Source organism: Tachyglossus aculeatus, unplaced genomic scaffold (genome assembly GCF_015852505.1).
Source record: "Tachyglossus aculeatus isolate mTacAcu1 unplaced genomic scaffold, mTacAcu1.pri scaffold_197_arrow_ctg1, whole genome shotgun sequence".
Taxonomy (NCBI): Eukaryota; Metazoa; Chordata; class Mammalia; order Monotremata; family Tachyglossidae; genus Tachyglossus; species Tachyglossus aculeatus.
This window is the reverse complement of record NW_024044913.1, coordinates 5,255-14,138: the sequence shown is the minus strand read 5'-3', so window position 1 is coordinate 14,138 and position 8,884 is coordinate 5,255. Positions and strand designations below refer to the sequence as shown.

At 48.6% G+C, this 8,884-nt stretch overlaps 2 pseudogenes; one reads left to right on the top strand and one right to left on the bottom strand.

Annotated features, from left to right (window-relative positions):
- The first annotated feature begins 1,379 nt into the window (after positions 1-1,379).
- On the top strand, positions 1,380-2,705 carry LOC119923422 (annotated as a pseudogene).
- A 3,989-nt stretch (positions 2,706-6,694) lies between these two features.
- LOC119923424 lies at positions 6,695-8,170 on the bottom strand (annotated as a pseudogene).
- Positions 8,171-8,884: the final 714 nt, after the last annotated feature.

Genomic DNA, 8,884 nt, shown 5'->3' with positions numbered 1-8,884 from the left:
GGAGCGGAGGGTGCGGGGTGGGCTGTAGAAGGAGAGAAGGGAGGTGAGGTAGGAGGGGGCGAGGTGATGGAGAGCCTTGAAGCCCAGGGTGAGGAGTTTCTGCCTGATGCGCAGATTGATCGGTAGCCACTGGAGATTTTTGAGGAGGGGAGTAATGTGCCCATAGCGTTTCTGGACAAAGATAATCCGGGCAGCAGCATGAAGTATGGATTGAAGTGGAGAGAGACACGAGGATGGGAGATCAGAGAGAAGGCTGATGCAGTAGTCCAGACGGGATAGGAGGAGAGCTTGAATGAGCAGGGTAGCGGTTGGGATGGAGAAGAAAGGGCGCATCTTGGCAATGTTGCGGAGCTGAGACCGGCAGGTTTTGGTGACGGCTTGGATGTGAGGGGTGAATGAGAGAGCGGAGTGGAGGATGACACCAGGGTTGCGGGCTTGTGAGACGGGAAGGATGGTAGTGCCGTCAACAGAGATGGGGAAGTCAGGGAGAGGGCAAGGTTTGGGAGGGAAGAGAAGGAGTTCAGTCTTCGACATGTTGAGCTTTAGGTGGCGGGCAGACATCCAGATGGAGATGTCCTGAAGGCAGGAGGAGATGCGAGCCTGGAGAGAGGGGGAGAGAGCAGGGGCAGAGATGTAGATCTGGGTGTCATCAGCGTAGAGATGATAGTTGAAGCCGTGGGAGCGAATGAGGTCACCAAGGGAGTGCGTGTAGATTGAGAACAGAAGGGGACCAAGCACTGAACCTTGGGGAACCCCACAGTAAGAGGATGGGAGGGGGAGGAAGAGCCTGCAAAAGAGACGAGAAAGAACGCCCGGAGAGATAAGAGGAGAACCAGGAGTGGACGGAGTCTGTGAAGCCAAGGTCAGATAGCGTGTTGAGGAGAAGGGGGTGGTCCACAGTGTCAAAGGCAGCTGAGAGGTCGAGGAGGACTAGGACAGAGTATGAGCCGTTGGATTTGGCAAGCAAGAGGTCATTGGTGACCTTTGATAGGGCAGTTTCCGTGGAATGAAGGAGACGGAAGCCAGGCTGGAGGGGGTCGAGGAGAGAGTTGTTGTTGAGGAATTCTAGGCAGCGCGTGTAGACAACTCGTTCAAGGAGTTTGGAAAGGAATGGTAGGAGGGATATGGGACGATAACTAGAAGGTAAGGTGAGGTCAAGAGAGGGTTTTTTTAGGATGGGAGAGACATGGGCATCATGAGAGAACAGGGATCATATGTTCTAACTTTACTGTATTCTTCCCAGTGCTCAACATAGTGCTTCACACACAATAGGATCTCAGTAAATATGACCGATGTACTGTGAGAATGATCGAGTGATTAGTTTTCCAATTATTCTTCCACCTACATTCTCCCTACTCTTTCAGTTCCCGCAGGAGTCAATGATGAGAAACCGAACAATAGTGACAGAGTTCATTCTCCTCAGATTGTCGGACGATCCAGAGTTTCAGGCTCTGCTTTTCCTTTTTCTGTTTGCCACTTATGGGCTGAGCGTCGCTGGGAACCTGGCCATCATTACCCTCATCCTGCTGGACTCCCGCCTCACACCTCCATGTAATTCTTCCTGTGCAGTTTCTCCTTCCTGCAGGTCTCCTTCATGTCTATCTTTGTCCCCAGAAATGCAGCATAGGAACTGGACTGGGTTGTGGACTCCTGGCCCCACACCCCCGTGTACTTCTTCCTTTGCAATTCCTCCTTCCTGGAGATCTCTTTCACGTCTCTCCTTGTCCCCAGAAAAGCAGCATCGGAACTGGGAACAAGACCGTTAGCTTTGACGCCTGTTTTGTACAGATCTTCGCCATCTTGCTGGGGGCGACAGAGTTCTTCCTCTTGGCTGCCATGTCCTAAGTCCGTTATGTCGCCATCTGCCGGCCCCTGCACTACACAACCGTCATGAGTGGCAGCGTCTACATCCTGCTGGTTCTCGGTTCCTGGGTGTCTGGCTGGCTTACTGTTTTAGTGTCAAACATCATGATCAGCCAGCTAACTTTCTGTGGCCCCAACGTAATCAACCATTACTGCTGTGACTGCATAATATTACTACAGCTGACCTGCTCGGACACCCAGGCCATAGAGGTGATAGTCCTTGTCTTGGCAGTGGTGACACTCCTGATCACCTTGGCGCTAGTGACTGTGCCCTACACGGCCACTGTCCGTACCATCCTGAAACTTTCCTCTGCCCAGCAGAGGAAAAAGGCCCTTTCCACCTGCTCCTCCCACATGGTAGTGGTCTCCATCTCCTAATAATGATAATAATAATGGTATTTGTTAAGTGCTTACTATGTGCAAAGCACTGTTCTAAGCACTGGGGAGGTTACAAGGTGATCAGGTTGTCCCATGGGGGGCTCAAAGTCTTAATCCCTATTTTACATATGAGGGAACTGAGGCCCAGAGAAGTTAAGTGACTTGCCCAAAGTCACACAGCTGACAATTGGCAGATCCGGGATTTGAACCCATGACCTCTGACTCTAAAGCCCGTGCTCTTTTCCACTGAGCCACACTGCTTTTGCACTGCAGCTCATACAGCAGCTGCATCTTCATGTATGTCAATACGTTCCCCAAGGAAGGCTTAGAATAAGAGGGTGGCCTTACTCCACACCTCCGAGGTTCCTTTGCTCAACTCCTTCATCTACACCCTGTGGAAACAGCACGTCAAGCAGGTCTTAAGGGATGTGGTAGGAAACGTAAACATTTTCCACAGGAAGTGAGAATCCTGCTGGACAACCAGATGTCAAATCCCAGTATGGAGGGATCCACAAAAATGGAAGGTAGTGGGTCAGACCATTGATCGACCCAGCCCAGAACTCCATGTCTGTCAGTGGAAACAGGACAATATGGAGAGATGGGTATATGAATGTCCTGGATGGTATTTCATCTTAATGTTTGGAGTGCAAGCTGTTTCAGGGCAGAGAGCCTGTCTTTTCCCACTATTCTGCTCTCTCTAGGACTTAGTGTACGACTGTGCAAGCAGTAGGCATACATTTAATAGTTTTCATAGATTGATGTTGAGGGGCTGACCACCTGACACCCTCAGTTTCTCCCTAGTAACACCTTACTGACTGCCCATCCATATATTACACAAATTCTTGATCACAGTCACTCCCCCTTTAGATATGAATGAGAGATCTTCCATAGGTAGACGGTGAACCTAAGTACGGAACGTCTTAGGGCTTTAGGTGTTTTAGGTTCATGGGTTTCTGTAACCAAGTCATGCTCTTAGGTGATGTATTTTTGCCAATTTTCTACTCAGGATCCCACTTGTCCCCAGATACCACCCCCACCAGAGGGTGCTTACATATTGAGTGTTTTACTCTCTCCCTCGGCACATATGCATATATAAATATAATCGATTGTTCAGTTAACTTATTCTGATTACCTGCTTGATAACGTTTTGGGGTTTTTTTGTTTGTTTGTTTTCAGTAGAGTGGAAGTTCCTTGCGGGAAGGAAACCTGTCTTGTAGATCTACTGTACTTTCCCAACGTTTACTTCATCATCATCATCATCATCAATCGTATTTATTGAGCACTTACTATGTGCAGAGCACTATACTAACCGCTTGGGAAGAACAAATTGGCAACATATAGAGGCAGTCCCTACCCAACAGTGGGCTCACAGTCTAAAAGGGGGAGACAGAGAACAAAACCAAACATACTAACAAAATAAAATAAATAGGATAGATATGTACAAGTAAAATGAATAAATAAATAAATAAATAAATAGAGTAATAAATATGTACAAACATATATACATATATACAGGTGCTGTGGGGAAGGGAAGGAGGTAAGATGGGGGAATGGAGAGGGGGACGAGGGGGAAAGGAAGGAAGGGGCTCAGTCTGGGAAGGCCTCCTGGAAGAGGTGAGCTCTCAGCAGGGCCTTGAAGGGAGGAAGAGAGCTAGCTTGGCGGATGGGCAGAGGGAGGGCATTCCAGGACCGGGGGATGACGTGGGCCGGGGGCGATGGCGGGACAGGCGAGAACGAGGTAGGGTGAGGAGATTAGCGGTGGAGGAGAGGAGGTTGCGGGGTGGGCTGTAGAAGGAGAGAAGGGAGGTGAGGTAGGAGGGGGCGAGGTGATGGAGAGCCTTGAAGCCCAGGGTGAGGAGTTTCTGCCTGATGCGCAGATTGATCGGTAGCCACTGGAGATTTTTGAGGAGGGGAGTAATATGCCCAGAGCGTTTCTGGACAAAGATAATCCGGGCAGCAGCATGAAGTATGGATTGAAGTAGAGAGAGACACGAGGATGGGAGATCAGAGAGAAGGCTGGTGCAGTAGTCCAGACGGGATAGGATGAGAGCTTGAATGAGCAGGGTAGCGGTACGGATGGAGAGGAAAGGGCGGATCTTGGCAATGTTGCGGAGCTGAGACCGGCAGGTTTTGGTGACAGCTTGGGTGTGAGGGGTGAGACAGACTTAAGAAGCTGATATGGAGTCTTTCACTGCACGAATACATCTGGGGTATGTGGGCTGAGTGATCTGAACTGGACTTCTAAACCGCACTGCAAACCCTAAAATCTGCTAAAGACAATAGCAGGGTGAGTAGCAGAGGGAGAGTCGATTCCTCCTCCACAGAAGTTTACTTCTGTGTGCTGTTCCCAGTGATGCTCAGCAAATACCACCATGCTGGTCCAGATGTTTGTCATATCCCAGGACTAATTCCTGGTCCTCGCAAACCTCTCTGTCACTAGCCGCTCCTCTCCCTTGCTCACGCTTCCCTCTGCTGTCCAGATCACGTTTTCTAAAACATCACGATGCCTCAGCTTCTTCGTTTGTGAAATAGGGATTCAATGATGGTTCTCCCTCCTACCTAGACTGTGAAACCATGTGGAACCACCACTATATCTGACCCAATTAACATGTACCTACCTCAGCGCTTAGCGCAGTGCTTGTCCCATAGTAAGTGTAAAATAAATATTTTATTTTTGTTATTTTGTTAACTTATAAATTTTCTTGGATGGACCTCATCCATCTCAAATTCTCCCCCACTTCACTGCTCAAGAAACCCAAGAACCACCTATTCCTGACTTTTAGCTTTCTCCTTCAACTCCTTGTGCTCCCAACTCCTCTTGCCACTAATGATCTTGCTAATAACTTTGCTAAATGAATTGAAATTGTTTTGTGTGAACTACCTAAATTCTTTCCCATCACCTCCCTAGCTCCTACCTAACCCTGTTCTGGTGCTGTGGGGACCGTGTGCTACACGTACTTCCTGGATAGAGCCCTGAGGAGAACTGAAGTTCACCGTGGCAAAAAGACTTGCAGAAGGTCGTACAGTAAGAACACAGGCATTGCCAGAAAAGAGGATCAATCAATCAATCAATCGCATTTATTGAGCGCTTACTGTGTGCAGAGCACTGTACTAAGCGCTTGGGAAGTACATGTTGGCAACATATAGAGAAAGTCCCTACCCAACAGTGGGCTCACAGTCTATAAGGGGGAGACAGAGAACAAAACCAAACATACTAACGAAATAAAATGAATAGAAAAGATATGTACAAGTAAAATAAATAAATAAATAGAGTAATAAATATGTACAAACATATATACATATATACAGGTGCTGTGGGGAAGGGAAGGAGGTAAGATGGGGGGATGGAGAGGGGGACGAGGGGGAGAGGAAGGAAGGGGCTCAGTCTGGGAAGACCTCCTGGAGGAGGTGAGCTCTCAGTAGGGCCTTGAAGGGAGGAAGAGAGCTAGCTTGGCGGATGGGCAGAGGGAGGGCATGCCAGGCCCGGGGGATGACGTGGGCCGGGGGTCGACGGCGGGACAGGCGAGAACGAAGTACGGTGAGGAGATTAGCGGCAGAGGAGCGGAGGGTGCGGGGTGGGCTGTAGAAGGAGAGAAGGGAGGTGAGGTAGGAGGGGGCGAGGTGATGGAGAGCCTTGAAGCCCAGGGTGAGGAGTTTCTGCCTGATGCGCAGATTGATCGGTAGCCACTGGAGATTTTTGAGGAGGGGAGTAATATGCCCAGAGCGTTTCTGGACGAAAAGAATCCGGGCAGCAGCATGAAGTATGGATTGAAGTGGGGAGAGACACGAGGATGGGAGATCAGAGAGAAGGCTGATGCAATAGTCCAGACGGGATAGGATGAGAGCTTGAACGAGCAGGGTAGCAGTTTGGATGGAGAAGAAAGGGCGGATCTTGGCAATGTTGCGGAGCTGAGACCGGCAGGTTTTGGTGACAGCTTGGATGTGAGGGGTGAATGAGAGAGCGGAGTCGAGGATGAGGATCCCAGTGGAGGAGGCCTGGCAGTTAGGAGAAAAGGAGCGGACACTAATGTATATATTCAGTGATTAATTTTGACCACTCTAATTGTGAATATTTATATGTCTGCATCATTCATTTTAATCTGAGCTCCTTGTGGACATGGATTGTGCCATTCATTTATTCTGTACCTCTCAAACACTTGGGGTCAATCAGTAGAATTTACAAAACACTTACCCTGTACAGAGCACTGTACTAATCACTTGGAAGAGTACAATAGAGACACGATCCCTGCCTTGAAAGAATTTACAATCTAGTGGAGAAGACAGATACATATGTAAATCACAGGTGGTTGGGAAGAAATAGAGTTTAAAGATTAGGACATAAGTGCAAAGGGATCAGGCGTGAGTACCCAAGAAATGATGGGGTAGAAAGTGGGGGAAAATAGGGTGGGGAGATTTCAGACTAATCAGGGACGTTCTCCTGGGGGAGATGTGATTAGCTGTGGACTGCCAGTTCTGAAGTAGGAAGTTCCAGGTTAGGAAGAGGGCATGGTTAAGGGGTCAACAGCAATAAAAAGCAGGGCACCACGGATGTTCAAAAATAGTAATTCTACTCCTCCTCCAGTAGGCTATATGTTTAGAGTACTAATTCCTTGTGGGCAGAGGAATTTTAAATTCTGTATTTCCTGAGAGCTCAGTGCAGTGCACCAAAACCAGGGGGTGCTCAGTAAATACTACTGGTGTGGTTTAGTGAATACAATACGGGTCTAGGAGTCAGAAGATCCTGGGTTCTAATCCCGGCTCTCCCACATGTCTGTTGTGAGATTTTGGGCAAATCACCTTATTTCTCTGGACCTCACTTACCTCATCTGTAAAATGGAGATTATGAGTGAGCCCCATGTGGGGCAGGAACTGTGTACAACCAGATTGATTTGTCTCTAACGTAGTGCTTAGAACAGTGCTTGGCACATAGTAAGCACTTAACAAGTACCATAATTGTTATTATTATTACCACTATTACTGGGGGTGGGGGGGAGTTTCAGAAAGAAGCCATTTTTTCCCAGGATCCTTCTCAGGGCCTCCTTGGCATCTTTGTTCCTCAGAGAATAAATCATGGGGTTCAGCATGGGGGTGATGAGGGTGTAGCACATGGCAGCGGCCTTGCGACACTCAAGGGATGAGGATGGGGTGAGGTAAATGAAAGACATGGTTCCACAGAGGAGGCTCACGACGCCCAGATGAGAGCCACAGGTGGAGAGAGCCTTCTTGCGCACCTCAGGGGAGTTGATCTTCAGGATGGCAGAGCCAGTGCAGATGTAAGAGCCCAGGATAACCAGGACAGTGGGCAGGATGATGACTGCAGACAGAACAAAGGACATGGCCTCCTAGATGGAAGTGTCGGAGCATGTGATCCGGCGGAGTAGCTGGACATCGCAGTAAAAGTGTTTGATGACCCATGAGGGGCAGAAAGTCACAGAGAATGTCATGGTAGACTGGAGAGTGGAGCCGATACAACCATAGTCTTACGAGCCAGCCACTAGCCGGATGCAGAGGGACCGAGACATGCGGGAGGAGTAGAGGAGTGGCGAGCAGATAGGGACCAGTCTATCATAAGCCATGGCCGTCAGGACAAAGCCCTCGGTCAAAATGAAGGAAGTGAACAGGAAGAACTGGGCAGCACAGCCAGCTAAGGAAATGGACTTACCCTGTTTCCAGAAGCTGGCCAGTACCTTGTGGGTGATGGCAGAGAGAGGTCAGTGAAGGACAGGTTCTGGAGGAAGAAGTACATAGGGTTATGGACCCGGGTTTCCCCTTGGATCACAGCTATCATCCCAACTTTCCCCACCAGCACCAGACAGTAGGCCACCAGCAAAGCTAGGAAGAGGAAGATCTGGAGTTCTGGACTGATCTTAAATCCCACGACGATGATGTAGGTTCCCACCGACCGGTTGGTTTCTCCCTCAGTGCCCATCCTGGAGGTTTGCTGAGAAGCAAAGACGATATTAATTTGGCGGCAGAAGTAGTAATAGCACTAGTATGATGAAAACGGTATTTGGTAAGTGTTTTCTAAGTACCAGGCATTGTACTAAGCACTGGGATAGGTGCAGGATAATCAGGTTGGACATAGCACAGGTCCCACCTGGAGCTCAAAGTCTTAATCTCCATTTTACAGAAGATGTAACTGAGGTCCAGAGAAGTGAAGTGACTTGCCCAAGGTTACACAGGAGGCAGGCGGTGGAGTCGGGATTAGAACCCATGTCCTTCTGACTCCCAGGCCTGTGCCCTATCAATCAGGCCATACTGTTTCTCATCAGTGCTACTGCTATTACTACTACTACCACTACTACTAATATGATTAATAATAATAATGGTATTTGTTAAGCACTTACTATGTGTGAAACACTGTTCTAAGCGTTGGGGGGGGATACAAGGTGATTAGGTTGTCCCACGTGGGGCTCACAATCTTAATCCCCATTTTCCAGGTGAGGTAACTGAGGCACAGAGAAGTTAAGTGACTTGCCCAAAGTCACATAGCAGACAAGTTGCAGAGCTGGGATTAGAACCCATGACCTCTGACTTCCAAGCCCGGGATCTTTCCACTAAGCCATGCTGTAGTTCTACGACTACTACTACTACTACTACTACTACTACTACTACTACTACTACTACTATTATTATTACTACT